The sequence below is a fragment of the Protopterus annectens genome, chromosome 7.part0, assembly GCF_019279795.1.
Source record: "Protopterus annectens isolate FY-2018-M chromosome 7.part0, PAN1.0, whole genome shotgun sequence".
NCBI classification, from domain to species: domain Eukaryota; kingdom Metazoa; phylum Chordata; order Ceratodontiformes; family Protopteridae; genus Protopterus; species Protopterus annectens.
Window position 1 is genome coordinate 880,505,627 of NC_056739.1, and position 21,475 is coordinate 880,527,101.

General features: G+C 45.2%; 1 protein-coding gene across 3 annotated transcripts in view; it reads left to right on the forward strand.

Moving 5' to 3' along the window:
- The window catches only part of AP4E1 (adaptor related protein complex 4 subunit epsilon 1), a 564,842-nt gene that overhangs the window by 131,084 nt on the left and 412,283 nt on the right, over positions 1-21,475 (forward strand). The gene's annotated exons all lie outside the window — the stretch shown is intronic.

Below are 21,475 nucleotides of genomic sequence, written 5' to 3' on the forward strand. Positions count from 1 at the left end.
CACATATCCCAATCCATAAAAAGTTCACAAAAAACTGGTACACTGTGTAGGAACAAGCAGTATTGTACAAAAGCCACCAAAGCTACTATTGCCAAATCCCATCTGATCTCAACTCTGCTCTATACATCCACCATACTCACTAATCTAAGAAAATCTGACTTGGGAAAACTAGAATCATGTTGCATCAAAATTGCTAGGTGTGCTGCAAACAAACTATATAGATAACACTACTGTATAGCACTTAGACAACTCAATTGGCTCAAATTCCCCCAACTCCTACTCTTTAATCAATTAACCATGGCCCAGAAAATCTTCTATCAGCCAGAGAAAACTCCCACCCAGCAAAAAATACTACAGCCGTACTCCAGTGCCAGAGCTTTACATTCCTCCAACAAACCCATTGTGAAGATAACCACAGCCAGCAGTCTAGCAGGAGAATCTCTCTTCTCAAACTACATAGACAAAATCTGGAATGCACTACCACCAGAATTACCTGTTCTAAAGACTTAAACCTTGCCTCTGATATAAATAAGACTTGCTGGAGAGATAGATATGTATCCCAGAGACTCTCCTGTCTGTGGAACAGCTCCCCATGTATTTGAAGTGGAGGTCCTCCCTAAACCAATTCAAGTGCAACTTGGACAATTGGATGGGGTACAGGAAATTCATCCCTGGTTTGGCACCTTTGTCTCTAATAGACACAGGCAACCTGTAAATGGTTAATCTCCCAGGCTCATGCTTGCACTTATCAAGGGTATCAGAACATTTCAGAGACTTGGGATGCATGGCTAGGCTTAAAAAGGCCCTTGTGGTCATTAGCCTAGTAATTGCTAATGAACCTATGAACCTGTTTGTGCCTGCTGCTTTCTCTGACTTAATTTTTCCTCAGCGCTGTTCTTGTTTCTTCTAGGGTGGGCTCCTCCTCTTCTTACATTGTAGGCAGTGTAGCATCTGTGAAGTTTTTTATTCTTTCAGAAGCTGCTGGAAGCAATCCTTTGATGTTGTGTGGACTTGCGAGCAGGTTGTTGCTGGCATTCCTTATGAAGGATGTCATGCTGTCTTCATTTTTCTGTCTTTGTATTGTAACCTGATAGTTTCTTTGTGCCATCTACTGAGTCACTTTAAAGAAGCTAGTTAGAGTGCCTCCTTGTTCTTTGATATTGCAACCCATCTCAGCCTCTTTGTTAGCCAACCAGTATTCCTTCCTAGCCTCCTTGTTCTTTGATATTGCAACCCATCTCAGCCTCTTTGTTAACCAACCAGTATTCCTTCCTAGCCAGGTCCGTATTTTCTGTCTCATACTTTTCCTGCAGTCTTCTTTCTTTTGATGACTTCTTGGACTTCTGCATTCTATCACCAGCTTTCCTTATGGGCCACATGTCTGTGCTATAGTCCTTGCAAATGCTATTTTTCTTCATCTCCACCTTTTTCTTCTTCTTCCTTATGTGCTAGAGCCCTGTTTAATTCTTTGAACTGTTGTGCATTCTTTCCCATCAACTTTCAGGTCTTCAGCCTAGTCTCTGCAGACCTTGGAGCCCTCTCTGACCACTGCTTTCAGCCGATTGTGGCAGCCAGTGGTTTTTGCTGTGGGCTGACTGTTTCATTGGGGATGACTTTGCAATCTCCGATTCTATCCCAGTGACCTTTCCTCACTAGAACGAAGTGTACCCGAGTTTTATGCTGGTCTCTCTTGTATGTGATCTTGTGACTGTCTCTCTTGCTGAACCATGTGCTGGCCACCATCAAGCCATCTCCCTAACAGTAGTCTAGAATAGTGCCTCCTTTATTTTTGTTGCCCCATTGATGTGGACCCAAGCATTCCTCGTATCCTTTTCTGTCTGTCTGTCCTGATATGTGCATTCAGGTCATGCGTTACCAACACCAGTTCATGTTGTCTTGCTTTATCTAGTAGGTCCTGCAGCTGCTGCCTAAATCTATTCTTTTCCTCACAATCACAACCCTGCTATAGGGTGTAGGCTGAAATTATTAATAGTGCCCTGTCCTCAAACTGGAGTCTGATTGCCATGGGTCTGTCACTAATTCTGATGACATCTCTCAGTCTTTTGAAGCCTGTCCCTCAGCACAATTCCCACACCATTTCTAGTCTTGTCTTCCTCTTGGGTAGTAGACTCTGGATCCCAAGCCAAGCGCCTTCACTGCACTGCCCTTCCATCTTGTCTCTTGAATGCATAGGATGTCCAGTCTCCTCCACATCATCATGTCATTCACTTCCAAGCTGCATCCTGTCAGTGAACCTACATTAAGTGTAGCAATTCTCGGTTCATGTTTGGCAGGTTGATTGGCTTTACATCCAGCTTTCGCTCAACCAAGCTATCCCAAGAGTCTACCATGAGTATTTCACTAATTCTGATGACTGTATTTGTGCTCTGTAGCAGAGCTGTTTAGCTGGCTGTGACTGATTCTACAACCATCTGGATATGCAAAGTTGATATAAGTATACTTTTTTGCACTTGTTCTGTTTCAGTGATAGTTAACAAAACTGTACTGTATTTATTTATTTGGCTCATTGAATATTGATTGAATATTGGTGGTCATTCTCTGCAGTTTGTGTTTTAACCACCTTCCCGTGCAAGTGTTGTTGTATTCTTAAACTTGGTGGCTTTGGAATTGCCCGCCCCTGCTGTAAATTTGTCTTTGGACACTCCTGTCAGCCCATCTCATTTGCTCACTCAACTGAGTACAGCGAGATGATTTGGGAAGTACTGCCCCTTGCTTCTTTGATTTCGGGCACTCCTAATGGTCGCATCTCATCAGCTCTGTCTGCTGTGTACAGAGAGAGCATTTGGGAAGGCCAGCCCCCTTAGTTTCATAATCTTGAATTATCTTCTGTTTCCTCCCTCTACAGTTAACAAAAAAAAATAATAATAATAAAATAAAAAAAAAATGTACAGTTTATTCAGCTGCTCTTACTGTAACTGTGAGCTACCTACTTTATTACCTTATTTTGCTTTGCTGTCTGCTCTTAAGTGTTCAAGTGCTCTTATTCTGCTGCATTTATTACTGCTTGTTAGTAGCCTGATTAAATGCATCTGTTATTCTAAGCATCATAGTTTTGGTTTTAGCACTTGTGCTTCAGGCCAGTTATTTTAAATTTAAGAAGGTTTTTGTGGTCTGCACTGTTGTGGACAAACCCTTATCAAAACCCTCTTTCCATAAGTACGCCCAAGTATTCAGAATACTGTCTGGAAAATTCCCATCAGTTTCTCCTGCCAGCCTGGTTGACATGGGCATACTGAGACAGTGTAGCAACTGCCTCATGTTCACCGACAGCCCTCTTTTCCTAGCACATAATTCTTCTACTTGCGAAAAATGCATCTACATCAGTAACTTGGAATCCATGCTCTCTCACACCACAGTCAGTACTCCTGACAAAGAGGAGATTGCCAGCACAAACACCACATGACCCACATATCACAGTGAAGCACAACGCACACCCACCTATGCACCTCAATAACACACTCAAAAACATTCCACACACAGCACCAAACACATCACACACAGCAGATAACACACTAGTGTCTCTCAAACACAGCCCATAAGGTATAACAATAAACCAAACATACTAATCATTGATGACTCAATTGTGAGACACACCGAGGTTTCCCTAACCAGGCTCGACAAGGTGAAGGTCATGGTCAGTTGTCAGGTGTGAGACTCTGCCACATCATGCACGCATTTAAGTCTCTCCACAATAAGTACAAGTATGACTTTGTCATTGTCCATATTGGTGTGAATAACTTTGAGACGTACCTCCCTAGACTATATGAAGAGAGACATGATTGAGCTCTGAGTATGTGTCCCAGGCAGATATGACCCTAGTCCTAAGCAGCAATCTACCTTCACCAAGAGTGATACCACAATACCAACAAATAATAATTGACTTCAACAATTGGCTTAGTTTCTGGTGTCTTTCCAAGGGGATCCAGTATTTGTCTGCTGGGGTGACATGGCTAACCGGCTTCAGTGCTTTGCTAGAGATGGCTTCCACCTGTCACCCCTGGGATTCCAGATCCTGTCCAAGGCTTTTGCCTCCCCATTGTGCCTTTTTTAGGCTATGTCCCAAAGACAAATCTTCCAACATAAAAGATCTGCAAAAAAGCAAATTGAAGGTCATGCTGCTTAACGCTAGGAGCTTTAACCTGAACATTCATTCGCTGGAGGGTGTCCTCGCACTGTAAGATGCCGATGTCTGTGAGGTCTCGGAAACTTGATTCAGGGCTGCAGAGAGCACCCCTGCTTCACCAGGCCTATATCTCATTCCACACATTCTGACCCCAAAATGAGCTGGAGAAGACCAAGGGTGGTGGAGTCTGTATCTTCATTAAGATCAGGCACACTTCCAGACCAGTTTGCCAGCATGGCACACTGGAATTACTCACTCATCCAAGTTACAGCCAGCTTAGACCCCACTCCGTGACTCAGGGCACCCACTCTTCCAACCTGGACCTACTTGACTCCTTCAAGGTATCCCAACACCCTGATCCTTGGTGAATTCAACTACCCCACCATAGACTGGGTGAACTATTCCGGCACTAATGCACTCACCCAATGATTCCTTGACGTCATCAATTAAAATGCACTAGACCAGCTCGTCTCATCCCCCACAAGGAGAGATAACATTCTGGAATTGGTTCTCACCAACATGGGTGTCCGCTGGACCACTCCCAAAGTATATTCTTCCCTGGTGAGATCAGATCATCAGTCTATCTCATTTGAAGTTTCTGCCCCCCCCCCCCACACACACACACACAGCCGTAACCAGGCTAAAAAACTTCTCAAAAGTTGACTACAATCTCAGAAGGGAGGGTATCAGTAGTTTCACACCCCTGTCCCCCTCAAAGGATGCAGACAACTATGCTGAACTGTATGCCAGTTCAGTATACAAGCACCTGTACAAGTGCATGGACTCAGCCATACCGAACTGAACTAAAACCTGCTCCTCAATGAAACACATCTGGTGGACATCCTCTGTCAACAGGCTTCACAACAAAAGGAAGAAACTGTTGTCCAAGGGGAAAAAGGAAAAAATTCCAAATTGGAAAAACTCCCTCCTCAGCAAGCAAATTAGATCACTAGTGAAGACCTCCAAAGCCAATTATGAATTGAAACTAGCCTCCAAAACAAAGGGAAACCACAAAACCTTCTTCAGTTACGTCAGGAACCTCCATGGCAAAGCCCAAGCTTGTTCTGAATTTGTACTTAACGATGCCACTTACACTGATCCTGTTAATTTAGCCAACCTGCTAGCAGATAAGTTCAGCTCAAACTTCATCCCCCTATCCCCCCCAAAGGCCCATTCAACATCCCTGATACTCGTCATACACCTCACATCTCCATAGATCGAGTTAAAGACCCTATCCAAGGCAAAGAAAACAGCTTTCATGGGACCTGATAGTATCCTAGGCTGTATTCTGCACCATCTCCAGCCAGAACTAGCTTTGCCATTGAGCACCCTGTTCAACCACACCCTAAGTACAGGGTTCATTCCAGCAGAGTGGAGAACTGCCATTGTCTTGCTCTTGCACAAAGGTGGTGCCACTACTGACCTTGGAAACTATCACCCCATTAACTTGACAAATCTGATCTGGAAAGCCATGGAGCGTATTATTATGGATCTCATAAACAGGGACATAGGCAATCTCCAAGCACTTGACCCCATCAGATTCATCAAAGGCAGATCTTGCCTACTGAACCTGGTTGACTTCTTTGAAACTGTCACCAAGCCTCTAGCTGAGGGAAAGTCAGTACATACAGTTTACCTTGACTTGGCCAAGGCCTTTGACACAATTCCGCTACTTGGGCATCATCAAAAAGTTAACACAACTTGGCATAAATCCGTATCTAATCAGGTGGGTGGCCAACTGGCTCACCAATAGGATCCACAAGGTCAAAATAGGCATCTCCACCTCCGACATCAGACCTGTCACTAGTGGTGGTCCCCAGGGATTTGTCCTGGGCCCCTGCTGTTTGGCATCTACTTCTCAGAGGTCCAGGCAAATACAAAAGACCTGTGACTGACCAAGTTTGCAGATGACTGTAAGTTAGGTGCTGTCATTGACTTCCCAAATGATGTTAACATACTGCAAGAGGGTCTCGCAGCAAAAAATGACTGGTGCCAAAGTCATGGCCTTAAGTTAATGCAAAAAAAAATGTTTCATCATACCATTCAGCAGTAACAACTCTCTCTCTGTTACAACCTGACCCTTATAAATCCATGTACAAGTCATTGTAGTGCTCTCCAATATTTAGGCATTTATATTCAAATAGTCTTATTTTGATTCAATTTGGGTTGATATTGCAAACAGCCCATATATGTTTGAATCATTCAGTTTGCTTTGCATCTTATATTCTGTCATGTGGTTGTCTCTCTTGTCCACTTTTCTCTCTTCTGTCCTTTGTAAGGATTTCTGCTGTCATTACAGCCCAAGTTCTTTGCTAGGTTATATCTGAACAGGTGTTTTCCTTTGCTTCTAGCAAATAAAAATAAGTTTTTATTCCTACGCCTGTTATCTGATGTGTGGAACAGAAGTGTTTCTATGAGTAATGTATAATCCTTTCTCTTGATTTCTGTAGTACTAGATTTGGTATTATGCTACTGTAATTCCTTGTATATTACATTTACTGAGGCTTTGATGCCCACTTGCATTTTCATGTCGTGTGTCTATATTGCAACTATAATTTCTGGCTTCTTTTCAATGTTTTTTTAATTCCTGCTGTCTTTGATATTTGCTTTGCTGTCATTTTCTTGTAACATTTTCTTCATATTGGTTTTTCTTTTTTAGTTAAATAACTCATTTTGCCAGTCTGATCTGTAATTTTTGTCTTTGTTTTTGAGTACTTTAAAATATTAATTTTCTTGTATTTTTCGCATTTTTCCAAGGTAAGGCACTACTCCTTGTAAAGATAACTGTCCACCATGGTGAAGACATTAGGTTCTGTAACTCTGGCTCTGCTTTATAGTATTTATGCATACCTGTTGTATTTATTCAGTTCACTTTGTTTTTTTTTCATTAGTTATCTTGATGTTCTTCGTGTTTCACTGTTGAAATCATTACATTTGGGTTATCCGCCTGCAGGTAGCCCTCAGCCGGCCTGAATACCAGAGTCTTGGATTCCTGCATTGGATGCTGTCTCTTCTTCCATGACTACAGGTCATCAGGGGTATAAAACATGCAGCCGACACCATTACATCAGTCTTTCTTGCCGCGTGGTGCCCGAAGCAGAAGCAGTTTGCAAGTGCCGGTCGACCGACTCCTGAAATTTTCATTTTCGAGTTTCAGAACCGAAGTCTTCAAAAATGCTAAGTACCCCGTTGGGGGATCCTTTTTCTTGCTCTTAACCGATGTTAATAAAGTTAACAATTGTCTTACCTGTGGAAAGCAAATACCTCATAAAGATTTTCATTCGTACTGCATTCCTTGCTTAGGCCTAGACTGCGACATCCCTCACTGTCGGTTTTGTGCCTTATTCAACCCCCAAACTACTCGTCGTCTGTCTATTTTTGCTGCAAATTATTTTGGTACTCGGTATAACTATCCAGAAATGGCTTTGGTAAGCCATCCAACTACCGATATTCCGAAAAAATGTAAGGATAAAGACAGACCGCATAGGTCCAAAGCTGCCAATGACGCTTCCGTTAAGCTAGTCACCAGTTGGCTGGTACTCAGTGAGGCGCTTTCACAGCCCCTGATACCTGCTACTTCAGATTCGCAGGCCTCTACTGAGACCCATTCGGAGTCCGGTATGCCGCAAAATGCTTCTAATGCTTCTTCGACTATGAAACCTGCGGATGTCTCTACCATGGATGGGTCCGGAGCCGCTGTGCAGGCACTGGCTTCTGAGGGTGTATTCAGGTCTTCATTTGGTGAAACCTTGCATACTCTTAGGGACCATTTCCGCTGGGAAAGCCAGGATTACTCTGACTCCAAAAAGAGGCTTAGGGAATTCTTACTCCTTCCTCAACACAGGCCTTTAGCTGTCCCTCCTGTTCTGGACATTGTAGATGACGCTTTCTTGGAATCTAGTCTGTCCCCAGACACTTTACCTCCAGCTCCCAGGAAAACCTGACAGGTACTAGAGTACCTGACTCTCTCAAGTTCCTCTTCAAGAATCCTACTGCAGATCCAGAGACCATTTCCCAAGGCCCAAAGGGCATTAAGGCTACTGCTGCCAAAAATCCCACCCCTTCTGATACAGATTCTAGAGCCTTGGACAGATGGGGTAAGAAAGTGTACAATTCTGCTACTTTGGCCATTATGGCTTTAAATTGCCAGCTTCATATGTTAAAAGTACCAGCAGTATATTATGGGACTATTAAACAGAAAAGGATGTTGATTCCTGACTGTGCTGAACACACAGAATTACAGGATTTAATGCATTCTGCTGAACAAGTTGGTAAACGTACTTTGCAATGTGGTTTTGACTCTTTAGAAGCATCTTGCAGGGCTGCTGTCACTGGGTCTGTACTTGGAAGGCATGCTTTGCTTAAGGAGCAAAACTTGCCAGATCATGTTAAAGCTAAATTACTGGATGCTCCCTTAAACCAAGACCACCTGTTTGGCAATAAAGCAGAAGTCCTCAAAAAGATGGAGGAAAAAGCTAAATCTATGCAAACTTTTAAAGATTTCCTGCAAGTACAGCCTCCCAGATTTAGTAGGCATTGGCCTTCAAAGAATTGGTCCTTTCCAGTCTCTTCCAGGCATTCTCAGTCCAAACCCAGGAACAGCAGACCACCTAGCTTACAGTCTCAGGCTACGCACAGGCCTAAGCAGTGGGGGGTTCCCACTTCCAAAGCAGGAAGTAGTAAGACAACCCCCTATGGAAAAATGTCAGTGACTTAACCTTAACCCTTCCAAGCCCTGCTCAACTTGCTCCCTTAGGAGGAAAGCTCGCCATGCATGCAAGAAACCTGGAACTCATTACCCAGGACAAATGGGTTTTAAATATAGATCTGAAGTAGGATATTCATTTGTCTGCAACCTGTGGGTTATGGATCCGATATCGGATCTAGTTTTCCAGCTATGGATCCAAGCTCTCAGCTCCTCCCTCACCCATAATGCCCTGCTCTACCCTCATGACCTCAGATCTGGTGACTGGATTTGCATTCATAGCTCTCAGCTAAGTGGTGATTTATTACCTGTTAAAACAGAAAAATTTAAGTTTTTTGTGTAATTCTGTGTGAAAGTTTAGGTTTCCCTTTCTGATAGTTTTAATTTGAGTTAAATTAAGTAATTTTTTCCCTCCCTGGCTGCTGTTGTGGTAGTGTGTGTGTTGGGCCTGTGTGTCTTTTTGTTTTAAGTTACTTTTAGTAGCTTTTAGTAGCTTTATAGATTATGGCTGATCAGCCTAAATCTATTTTCTCGCTCTCACCGATGCCCACACTTTCGGTGTGTGGTTGAACACCTCACATCTGGTTGTTCCATTTGTGCAGGGTTCAACAAGCTTGTCTTGGCGTGCCTTTACCGCCAAACTCTCTCCCCTCCCCCTCCTCGGGGAACAGCTGTGGCTTCCTGCTCCTGGGACTCAACCTCCGGACGGAGGAGAAGCACCAAGCGGCGGCCGAGACCTCTGTTCACGGGTCCTGAGGAGGAGGAGACCCCGATCGAGGTTCTCGAGGAGGCACTCCAGGCCTACCTCGGTAGCCTCGTCGAGATCTACTCATAACCTTTCTGATGCTGATCTGGACCGGATGATGAGAAGGTTCATCCAGGCCCAGATGCAGATGGGATACTTGCCTCCCCCCCTCCGGACTCAACCACCCTTTTAGATCCTCCCCCTCGGGGGAGCAACACACTTTTTAAGCCTATTGCTCCTTCTCCGACCCGCTATCCGGGTTGGACCCGACCTCGGAGCCTGGATCCGAGCCGGATCGGGGGATCAGTGCTCTCTGCACTGGGCCAGGCTTCCACCATCCGGCCCCTGGGACAGCCCGCTGCTGCCCCCAAGTTGCTCTATGGAGCAAATGCTGCTTGCGAGGACTCCTCTGACAGCCCCCAGGAGGTCCTCCGCACATAACGCGCAAAAGGAGGCACATTGACTCCACAGAAGACACGGACTTGGAGGAAGGGAAGGCTCCCAGGATGTCTCCTTTGGAGACATCATGGAAATTGGTCTGCAAGTCTTCCTCGGACGAGTCCGTGTTCTTGGAGGCATTGAACGGGGCCCGTCTACCTCTTGGGTGTCCCCTGCCGACCCCTGGTGGACCTTATTACCACCAGGTGGAAGGAACCGGACACCGTGGAGCCAATTCCCAAAAGACCGGATAGGATCCTTAGTCCGCCATCCGACCGGGCCCATTGGAGTAAGGCCTCCGGTAGATGCCATGTTGGCGGCCACAAAGGGAACTGGCTCAGGAGAGTCCTCAGTCCACCCACCGAGCAAGGAGTCTCGGATGATGGACCTGAACTATTGGCACATGTCATTAGGATGCAGCGAGATCTTATTAGGAGGACGCTGCATCCCCCTGATCCATTTTCGGAGGAGGACAGAGTTCTGCACTCCACCATGGCCACTCTTAGGTCAGTTACAACTCCCATGCAGGACAGGACTGGTCACAGGCCTGGCTGAGCCCTTCAAAGCGCTTGCGCTTAACGCCTTTGATGGTTCTGCTCTGTTTGGCAAGATTCAGACGGACGCTGACCCAGAGCGAAAAGGACGGGAAGACGCTGTCTGCAGAGGCCCTATTCTAGGAACCAAAAGGGTCAGAAGAAGATGTGGTTCCGAAGTCGCAGCAGTCCCAGCCTGCTCCGGACAACCAGTCCTTCCGTGGCAGAGGAGGACAGGGAGGACGCCGCCCTAGAGGCAGAGGGGCTCCCAGAAACCGGGTCCAGGGAACCTTTCTCTGAACGCCCCAGCAACCCTGAGGGTTGCCCGACTGCTCTACTCTGGAGGCAGTCGGGCACCTAGCGGCATGGGAGTCCATAACATCGGACCGCTGGGTTCTCGAATCATATCCAGGGATATCGCATTCCTTTCCTTCACCTTCCAAAGTTGAAGTCCCTCCCAGGCGTCCCACCCGGGAGGCAGAAATTGGCCATCTGCTAAAGAAAAGAGCCATCCAGCCCGTTCCCCAGACCAGATCGGATCAGGGTTCTACTCCAGATTCTTTTAGTGCCAAAAAGACGGGGAACTAAGACCAATCCTAGACCTCTCTCTCTTGAATCTGGCAGTCCCCAAAGAAAAATTCGAATGGTCACTCTGCAATCTATTCTCCCCTTCTGGGAGAAAATCACTGGATGTGCTCGATAGACCTCAAGGACGTACTACCACATCCTGATGGACAGGCTCCAGGAGGTTTCTCCGCTTCGGCTGGGAGCCAGTCACTACCAGTTCGGGTCCTTCCCTTTGGTCTCACCACAGCCCCAGGGTGTTCACCAAAGTATTAGCAGTGGTAGCGGCCCACCTGAGGCTTCAGGGGTGCAGGTCTTTCCCTACCTGGACGACTGGCTTCTTACCCCAACAAGGCATCTACTTCTATTGGCGAGACTCCTTTCTCCATCTTGCTCCCTTTCTGGGCATCACAATAAATACAAAGAAATCCAACCTGGCCACACAGCTCTTAGATTTTATAGGGGCCAGGCTAGACACAAGGAGTTTACGAGCCTTCCTCACTGCGGACAGAGTTCTAAATCTGCAGCTCCAGGTGCGGGCCATTCTCCATTCAAGTTCTGTTCCAGCGGAGTTGGTCCTGAGGGCTCTAGGGTCCATGGCATCGGCTATAGCACTTCTTCCTCTTGCCAGGCTCAATATACGCATTCTACAGTGGACGCTCTTAGTACAGTAGTCATACCTTGCTCTCCCCATGCATCATCCCATAGCGATCAGCAAGGCTTGCAAGCGGTCCCTCTTGTGGTGGCTCCACGCCCCGGATCTCCACAAAGGCCGCCCATTTTGTGCTTCTCCCCCTCGCCACGGTGACCACGGACGCCTCCGCCTCGGGTGGGGGCACATTGCGGGCCGGACCGTCCAAGGGACGTGGAACGATTCAGAGACCTTACTGCATATCAATGTTCTAGAGATGAGAGCAGTGCTCTTAGCGTTGCTAGCACTTCAGGACTTTCTTCCCTTGGGAACAATTGCGATTCAATCGGACAACATGTCTGTTGTCTGGTACATCAACAAGCAAGGGGAACAAGGTCTTACCCTCTTTGTCGAGGCCATGAGAGTTTGGGAATGGGCAATCTCAATATCGGTCCAACATCCTAGCGGACAAGCTCAGTCGCACCATTCTGACCCCTTATGAGTGGTCTCTCAATTGTCAAGTAGCGGAACGCATATTCGCACGGTGGGGAACCCTTCATGCGATCTTTTGCTTCTCCCTCAAACACCAAGTCGAGTTTTTTTTTTCTACTCTCTCTCCTCCCGAGGTACCCCAAGAGACGCTCTGGTGCATGCTTGGCCACCCGGTCTTCTGTATGCCTATCCACCCTTGCCTCTGATGCTCCAAGTTCTTCAGAAAGCTTCGGGTGGGTTGCAGAATGATTCTCATTGCTCCATTCTGGCCTCGACAGATCTGGTTCCCCTTCCTAAGGTCTCACTCGGTGAATCCTCCTTGGATTCTAGATCCCATCCGGATCTGATATCCCATCCATCCTGCATTCCTCCTCCGAATCTGGACAACCTGAAGCTGACGCTGCTCCAGTTCCACTTTTGATAAGGACTCGGTATTTCATCACCGGTTAAGGCAATTTTGGTGGCAGCTCATAAACCATCCACTAGAAAGGTTTACGAAGCAAGTGGAATCTCTTGTGGGCGGAGCGTAAGGCCTGAATCCCTTCACGGTTCCTCTTCCTTTAGTGCTTGACTTTCTAACCACTCTCTTTAACGATGGTGCCAGCAGTTCCACAGTCAAAGTACAACTGGGCAATTTCTCACTATCACATTGGCCATGACTCTAATCCTCTTATGTCAGCCAAATTGTGTAAAGTTTTTCTTAAAGGTACTTTTCTTCTCAGGCCCCTATAAAACAAGCAGTTCCTCCTTGGGACCTTTCTCTGGTCCTACAGGCCTTGACCGCCCCTCCTTTCGAGCCAGCGGCTACGGTGGATCTCAAATTCTTGTCCTACAAGACAGCCTTTTGGTAGCCATTACATCAGCCAAGAGAGTTTCTGAACTTCAAGCATTATCAGCTAAACCTCCTTACTTGGTATTTCATCGGGACGTGTCTCCCTCAGGACCAACCGTTCCTTTCTTCCTAAAATCGCTTCTGAAGCAAACATCAATCAATCCATTAACCTCCCTGTTTTCTTCCCTAAATATGAAAACAAAGGTGAATATAAGCTACATTCACTAGATGTTCACAGGCAACTTAGATTTTATCTGAACAGGACAGCTGGTCATAGGCAATCCGACCAGCTGTTTATTTCCTTTGCAAAATTCAATTTGGGCAAGCCAATCTCTAAAGTTTCTCTGTCCCGCTGGATTTCACAGTGCATTTTATTGGCTTATCAAGCTTCAGGAAGGCCCGCACGGAGGGTGTTCATGCCCATTCAACCCGGTCAGTATCTACCTCGGCAGCCTTCAAGGCTAGGATTCCTCTAGATGATATTTGTGCAGCAGCCACGTGGGCTTCATCTCATTTTATTTCCCACTATAAGTTGGATCTTGCATCTAGGGGTAGAGCATCCTTTGGCTCCTCGGTGCTCGGAATATCCTTCCATGATGGCGCCCAAGATTCAGGTAGCTGGGTGAATATCCTACTTCAGATTTAGAAGTTATGTACTCACCATAACGTTCCATCTGAGTAGGTGTATTCATTTATCCCCTGGCCTTTCAGTTTCCTGCATATTCTATGTTACCCTTTTTAGGGTTTTGTTGCTTTGGCAAACTCGATCTGAGGTCATGAGGGTAGAGCAGGGCATTATGGGTGAGGGGAGGAGCTGAGAGCTTGGATCCATAGCTGGAAAACCATGCGGATCCATAACCCACAGGTTGCAGACAAATGAATACACCTACTCAGATGGAACGTTATGGTGAGTACATAACTTCTAATTTTCCAAGAATACAGATTCCACACCCTACCAACCCCAAACGGTTTGCCAGAGTTACCCCCGAATCAGTGGGCAGAGGCTCAACAGTAAGTTCTCTCTCTTATAAGTGTCAGGGCTATTCAACCTGTCCCAGCAGAAGAAAGGGGACAGGGTTTTTTTTTTCAAGACTTTTCCTGGTAGCCAGAAAAGACAGCTCCTGATGTCCTATCCTGGACCTCTCTATTCTAAACACCTTTTTGGTAATCCCAAACTTCAAAATGCTAACACTTCAACAGCTGCTTCCTATGCTAGGCAGAGGTGCCTGGTTGGCAACCTTAGACTTAAAGGAAGCTTACCTGCACATTCCAACCAGGGAATCTTGCAGAAAATGCCTACGCTTCAGGGCAGGCTCCATGCATCAGTTCTCTGCACTTCCCTTTGGCTTATCTACTGCGCCCAGGGTATTCACAGTATCTAGCTCCAGCCATTACATTTTGCAGGCAGAGAAATATTCAAATCAAGCCAGCACGTAAAACTCTACTGCCAATCATTAGTGGACCGGAGTTCCGCTGTGGCGGGAAAAGCCGAAAGACACAAACAAACAAACCCATACCTGGACGATTGTCTGATTCAGGCAGAAAGCCAGGACTTGCTATTAAAACATCTGGCATTCGTAAAGAAGCTTCTAACCTCATTGGGGTACACCATAAACGAAAAGAAATCTCACCTAGTACCCTGCCAACAGATTGTATTCCTGGGAGCAAGCTTGAACACAACTTCCCAGATGGTTTTCCTCACTCCAGATAAAAGTTTATTTGACAGCCTACTTCAAACTACTGGCCACAAAGACCCAGCTATCTGCAAGGGAAATTCCGCAAGCCCTGGGGTTCATGGCCTCTTGCATTCTACTAATTCTATATGCAAGACTGCATATGAGGAAACTACAATGGTATCGTCTGTGCTGCCAACATTCTCAGGACCTGGAATCAATGATTCCTATCATTCCTTGTATAAAGACGGAGTTCTTTGGTGGGCAGAGGCCTGCTACCACAACAAGAGGCTCCCTTTCACTCTACCCTCTGCCTCTCAAACCCTAACAGACGCATTAGACTATGCATGAGGGGCTCACTTGGCAGGGCAGTGCATTCAGGGCAAATGAAACCAGAGTCAGATGCACCTGCATATCAACCAAAAAGAAATGTTAGCTGTACAGAATTCTCTGACAGCCTTCAAAGACCACATACTTCCTGGACAATTATTGGTAAAGACAGACAACACTACAGTTATGTGGTACATAAACAAGCAGGAGGGAACCCACTCATATACCCTCTCTGCAGACTAGCCATGGCTCTGTGGAATACAGCCTTGAGCTACCAAGTGCACCTACAAGCTCAGTTCCTGCCAGGCAAGCTAAATTCACTGGCAGACGACCTAAGCAGAAATCTCATGGACCCATACAAATGGAAACTGGAACCAAAAATATTCATCCTCTTGAGGAACAAATGGGGGACTCCAGAGATAGACCTGTTTGCCTCCCCTTAAAACTACCAGTTGGACAAATTCTGCACAAGGACTCCCCACAGTCAAGCTTGGAAAGTGGATGGCCCTGTCCTTTACCTGGGAAAGCCTCTCGGTTTATGCCTTTCCCCCTCTGCCTCTCCTCTTGAAGGTTCTGCTAAAGATCAAACAGGACAAGCCAAGGACAATGCTAATTGCACCAGACTGCCCATGCCAGCATTGGTACCCCCTCTTGCGCAGTATGATGCTGCTGGAACTATGACACCTACCTCAGACACCTTCCCTGCTGTCCCAGCAGGCGGGACAGATTCTGCACCCTCCTCTTCAAACCCTGAACCTTTAAGCCTGGCTAATTCCTTGAGCTCCCCAATAGCATCCCTCAGTAAGCAGGTGCTAGATGTCATTCTGGAAGCAAGGAAGTCTAATACTAGGAGATCATATGCTGAAAAGTGGAAAAGATACTGTTCCTGGAGCCAGACTTCGGGGATGGGCACAACAATGCCCAGCTTACCTCATATTCTTCAGTACTTAACAGAAATGCTCCACAAGGGCCTATCCTTTTTGTCAGTTAAAATTCATACCTCTGCCATTTCAGCACATTATAATACTGAACCCACCCCTCTTCTCTCACCCCCTGCTAAAGCAATTCCTCAGAGGGGCCAAAAATTTAAGACCCCCCAGGCGAGCCCCTACTCCAGCCTGGGACCTTAACTTTGTATTGGAAAAGTTCACTCTCTCTATCCATTTGAACCAGCTGCAAATGCAGAGTTGAAATTCCTGTCTTGGAAAACAGCATTCCTTCTAGCCATCACTTCAGCAAGAAGAGTGTCTGAATTACAGGCCCTCATGGCAGTGGAGCCCTTCATTATCTTCCATGCAGACAGGGTTTCCCTCAGGTCCAATCCTTCCTCTATGCCCAAGGCTGTGTAGTGTGGCCTTAAATCAGTCCATTCATTTGCCTACCTTTTTTCCGAATCCACAAAACAAAGGTGAGTGAATACTGCACTCTTTGGACATGCACAGACAACTTAGATTTTATTTGGACAGGACTAAGCCTCTCAGAAAACCTGAACAGCTGCTAGTTGGCTTTGCTGCAGGGGTAGAGGGGAAGGCCATTTCAAAGCAAACCATTTCTAAATGTATAGCCCATTGCATTAATTTCTGCTATAAGCACCATGGAAAACCTACCCCACAGGGGGTAAGTTCACATTCCTCCAGGGCTGCATCTACCTCTACAGCCTTCCTCAGAGGAGTCCCTACCGGGGACATCCTAGAAGCTGCTACCTGGAGCTCTGTACATACCTTCACCAAGCATAACCACATGCCTATTTTTTCTAAATCCAGAGCTGGTTTTGCCACTGCAGTCTTGCAGGGCTTATTAGCTGGTCTTAATGCTCTCTGACTTCCTCCTCCCTTCCTTAGCTTTGGGAATTAACCCAAAATGTAATGACTGCAACAGTGAAACACAAAGAACATAGTACAGTTGTGTACACTTACCATAAATGTAGATGTTCGAGTGTATTCACTCTTGCAGTCCTGGTTACCCTCCCTCCAGCCCACTGACTTCTCTTGGCTCCACCTTTCCTTCTTGTTTGGTGTATTTGCTTTTTGATAGAGGTGTAACATAACATATAATTGCTTCCCATTATGGGGGCACCTGACATCTGGGGCAAGAAAAACTGATGTAATGGCATCTGCTACATGTTTTATGCCCCTGATGACCTGACATCATGGAAGAAGAGAGAGCATCCGACGCAGGAATCCAAGACTCTGGTATTCAGGCAAAATGAGGGCTACTTGCAGGTGGATAACCCAAATGTAATGACTGCAACAGTGAATACACTCGAACATCTACATTTATGGTAGTGTACACAACTGTACTTTCTTTGCTTATATTTTTATTACACTTACAGCACTTTGTCTTGTTTGTCTGAATTAATGAAATGTCAAGAAATCTGCAGTAATTTAATATCTTACTATCTTACCAAGGATCATTTCTGACCCAGTCACTGCTTTCCTCCTTTCTCTGACACTTTAAAACGACTGTTATGTCTTTATTGATCTAGAAAATGTCATTGAACTCACAGATTATACTAGACTGAAGGCACTAGTTGCAATCAGTTTTTGAGAACTCGTTCTTTGTCTAATATTTCCGAATATGTATATTAATTTGTATAGGTCATATTTTCTGTTTTTCTTGGGTTCAGATGATTGTTTAGCTTATATGGTATATTTTCAAATCTTTCATCTTGTATTGCTGTAATTTTGAGACAAACCTGTCATTTGTAATAACGTGTTCAGTCATCTCATTTCACTTAACATTTTTGCATAGTTCTGAAATCCACTTTTTTCTTTGCTGTTCTGTATTTTATGTGCCACAGTCTGAATCAAATGCTTGCATAAAGGGAATTTTAACAGGCATCTTTTATATTTTATTTGTCCTTAAACTGATTTTTTTGTTTTCTGTGACTACATTGTATTACATTTTTTATGGACATCTGTTTTTATCCCCTCCTTCAGGCAGCTTTCCATTTGACTATTAGCTGCTCAGTCTTACTCCAGTTGCTCCTGATTTTAGTGATGCTGGTATAACCTCCAGGGCTGGGACCTTGACAGTGGTTGGGGGTTGGATATGGCAGCCAAAAAAAAAAAAAAAGAAGAAGAGATGTGCATTATGTAGATAATTTGGATAAAAGTGCAAATTAAAATGCTTTCATAGATGGTAGTTATTGAGATTGTCAGATGTTCATTGACTAATCAGCTCAAAAGAAGTTGTAGTGAGATGCATGTGTGCAATTTAGAAATAAAGTGGGTGAACATGTGTAAGAGAGGATAAATGGGGGAACTGAAGAGGAGAGGTGGTGTTTTCATGGGTTCATAGGTGTGCACTAGGCTAACGACTACAAGTGCCTTTGTAAGCGTAGCTATGCATCCCAAATCTCTGATAAGTTCTCATACCTTTGATAAGTGTAAGCAAGGGCTTGAGAGGTAAACCACCTACCCGGCTGCCTGTGTCCATTGGAGACATAGGTGCCAAACCAGGTATGAATTTCCTGTTCCCCATCCAATTGTCCAAGTTGCACTTGAATTGTGTTAAGGAGGAACACTGCTTCGCATAGATGGAGAGCCTGTTCCATAGACAGGGTAGTCTCTGGGGTACATACCTGTCTCTCCAGCAGGTCATATTTATATCGCAGACAAGGTTCAAGTCTTTAGAACAGGTAATTCTGGTGCTGTTTGTTTTGTGCATATGCAAGAGGTCCATCAAAGTGGTGTCTGATAATGTCTTGTATGCCAGGCATTAATCTCCTCTCAGCAGCCTGTAGGAGACGGAATACAAGTATAGGGGCTTGAGGCAGTCTGCACAGGATATGTTACTTATGTCCTGTATTGTTTTAGTGAGGAACCTCTCTGGATGTTCCAGTTGTTGGATATGTCTGGTTAGGTACATACTAAGGGGGGCATTGTACTCGATAGGTCTGATGAATGCTGAATACAGTGGAACAATGACTTCTTGCACATGCACCTATGCACACACGTGCCGATACGCGCACAGGTTGACTGCTGTGAGATTAGAACCCCCACCTATCTAATTATACAAGCTAGAGAACACAGTACTTAATGCTCGTGCCACTGCAGGAGTCTAATACAGAAATAGATTCATAGGTTAGTACTAGGCTAGCTACCCCTTTGAGATGTTTTAAGCCTAGTCATTTATTCCATTCAAGAATCAAACCCTGCTCCTTGTGTTTGTAAGGCAAGCACCTTAACCATTGTGCCATCCCCAACCACATTGTATTGGAGGTTCAGTTTAGACGGAGTATGTTAAACAGATAGTAAACAAGGAAATGAAGGAATAGAAGTTGGCTTAGGTTGCAAGGTATAGTCGGTGTATATTGGTGAAGGTTTAGTGTATGTTGGTGAAGGTTTAGGAATTTATTCAGGAAGCATTTTCAATGAGCATGTCTAAGGAGGAAAAGTTTTAATTTTTTTTGATGTTGCTGACTGAAGAAAAGGAGAAAGGGATTTCTGTCAACAGGGATGAATTCACATTTTTTTTGGGGGGTAGGAGAAATGCATGCCTTCTGTTTTTTTAGATTCTTCTAGGTAAATAGAGATCTGATGCTATCCATGTCAGTATTGATCACGGATGGGTCATGGATCTGACACCTAGCCGGCAAATTGAGCAGCAGCTCCTGAGCTCAAGCTCCTCCCTTCTCCTCACCTCCTACTACCCATAATCCCCAGATCTCATTTGCCGTGGTGTTGAACGGTTGGTTCCTGAGCTCAGGCGAGCCTAAAGTTAAGTATTACCTTTTTAAAGAGGGTTTTCTTCTACTTTTTCTGTCTATTTCCCCTGTTAGTGGTAGCAGTATTCCAGTGGGTTTTTTGTTAGTGTAGTTTGTAGAGTTAGGCTTTCTCTCTCCTCTAGTTGTCTCTGGCGTTAGGTCCCTTCCCGCCTTTTTCCCTTCTGTCTCCTTTCTATGTGAAGTGTGTGTGTGTGGTGTGCTTGGAGTGTGCTGGTATGGCTGAGAAGCCTGTGGGCTTCAAACGCTGCTCCTCATACGGTCGCAAGCTGGCCTCCGCAGACACGCATGAGGAGTGCATCTACTGCTTAGGAGATTTAGAGGTTGAATGCGACACAAAGCATCTTCTTCAAGCTGTGGATTTCATCCTGAACCTTTTTCAAGACCTAGGGATTACAGTGAATTTTCCAAAGTCGCACCTTTACCCCTGTCAAAGACTGGAATTCATAGGGATGGTTCTCGACATGGTGTCTGAGACAGCAGCTCTTTCTTATGGCAGAGTAGCCACCATCCAGCAGCAGGTCTGCTCCATTTGGGGTTGATGGCTGCGTCCATCCTATTGGTTCCTCTGGCCAGGCTCCACATACGGATGCTCCAATGGACTCTGGCAGTACAATGGTCTCCTTGTCATCATCCTATGTCTTGCATGATCCATATTTCCAAGGTCTGCAAGCTTCTCCTGTCTTTGTGGGTTCAGACCCTGGATGATCTGTTGAGGAGACCCTTTTGCCTTCCTTTGTTCCAAGCCACAGTGACCACGGATGCCTCCCTTTGGAGGTGGGGGGTATTTCCAGGGAAGGATGGTCCAAGGCATGTGGTCATCATCAGAGACCAAGTTACACATCAATGTCCTCGACATGAGAGCAGTCCTCCTGATGTTGCAAGCCTTCGAGGACTTCCTCCATCTCGGGACGGTAACTGTTCAGACAGACAGTATGTCAACAAACAAGGGGGAACATGATCTTACCCTCTGTGCAGAGAGGTCATGAGAGTTTGGGAATGGAGGATAGTCTCAGGCCGCTTTCTCCATGCAATGCACATCCCTGGCAAACCCAGTGTTCTAGTGGACAAGCTGAGCAGGACCAGAAGAAGTAAAAAAAATACTTCCGCAGGAAAAACTGTTACAGGCTTCAAATAAGAATTTGTATTCATTAATGCAACATTTCTGAAAAACAGTATATAGATCAAGAAATTTTGATCTCTGGAAAAAGAAGCCTCTGAGGAAGTGAGAAAATATAAACAACAAAACCTTGAGATATTTGAAAAGTATAAAAAAGAAATATGGACATGGGAAAGAAAGAGAAATTTGATATGGTGCAATATTTATGCAAAAGAGAAAGCCAAGTTAACTAATATACAGAAGGCAGTTTCAAAGATATTCGAAGAAAAATACATGCAAAGGCATCCAGATATGGAAGATTTCACAATAAAAAGACTAAAAGCACAAAGATTTAATGTAGAAAAGACGATTAGTAAAGTAGAAGTTAAAGAAATAGAAGTTGAAGTTATGGAGTGCCTGCGAAGTGAAGGATTTAATGTAGAAGGTCTAAAACAGACTATATCACAGCATGATGGTGCGAGTCCCCAGAATAAGGAAAAGCAAGATCATCAGGAGACATGTGAAGAAGAAATATGGACAGGGGAAAGGAAAAGAGATTTAAT